Below are 868 nucleotides of genomic sequence, written 5' to 3'. Positions count from 1 at the left end.
CGAACGGATATAAGACACGAGCATGTTAAACCATAGCCCTCAAAAGTGCACTTCAGAGAGGGCATTATGTACGTCCGCGACGTTTACAGGACGCTTACCGATGCTCCAGAATGACTACCTGTGTGTGATCAGTTACTAACACAAGAGCCTTACTAACCTAAATACATGAGATAAAATACCAGGCTCGTTTTTAAAACAACGTAATCAAGTGCATGTATGTCCAATTCCAACATGAATTCCTGTCCATTGTACGTGGAGAAATCCGGCAATAAAGGAAGAAAAAGCCCGAGTAGCTCAGTCGGTAGAGCGTTAGGCTTTTAACTTAACGGTCCAGGGTTCGAGGCCCTGCTCGCGCGAGTCAGTAATTTCTTTCCTTTTCTATGCGTACTAAAGTTTTTAATCCTTCTGAGCTGGCGCGAGTAGCTCTGTCTCATGGACTCTTAGGCTTTTAACTTAAAGGTCCTGAATGATGGCTTAGCTTTTTTTTTCTTTCCCAATAGTACTTTTTCTATGCAGACGAAAGTTTGGGTAGCGTTCCTTTCAGGCGCGAGTAGCTCAGTCGGTAGATCGTAAGGGAGCGTCCGGAACTGCCTATTACTTTGGAAGATATCGAGAAAGCAATAGATGATGTTCCGTCTATAAAAGCTCCGGGGCCAAGTGGGCTGAACGCTACCTTCTATAAAACATTTAAACCGTATGTTTCTCAGTTTTTGTTACAACTGATAACAGAAGTCTATGATCGTAAAAAGGTCCCATTGTCTTTTGGTATTTCACACATCGTACTTATTCCCAAATCTGATACCAGGAGAAACGAATGTTGGTGGGTTCCTATAGACCTATCAGCCTCACTAACGCCGACTACCAGGCG

The 868-nt window shown here is 43.5% G+C and overlaps 1 non-coding gene across 1 annotated transcript; it reads left to right on the top strand.

Annotated features, from left to right (window-relative positions):
- The first annotated feature begins 283 nt into the window (after positions 1 to 283).
- On the top strand, positions 284 to 356 carry TRNAK-UUU (transfer RNA lysine (anticodon UUU)). Its single transcript has one exon. It is a non-coding gene; the product is annotated as a tRNA-Lys (tRNA).
- Positions 357 to 868: the final 512 nt, after the last annotated feature.

This window comes from Dermacentor andersoni, chromosome 1, assembly GCF_023375885.2.
Source record: "Dermacentor andersoni chromosome 1, qqDerAnde1_hic_scaffold, whole genome shotgun sequence".
Lineage (NCBI taxonomy): Eukaryota > Metazoa > Arthropoda > Arachnida > Ixodida > Ixodidae > Dermacentor > Dermacentor andersoni.
The sequence above is the reverse complement of the archived record's forward strand: the minus strand, read 5'-3'. Positions and strand labels throughout refer to the sequence as shown.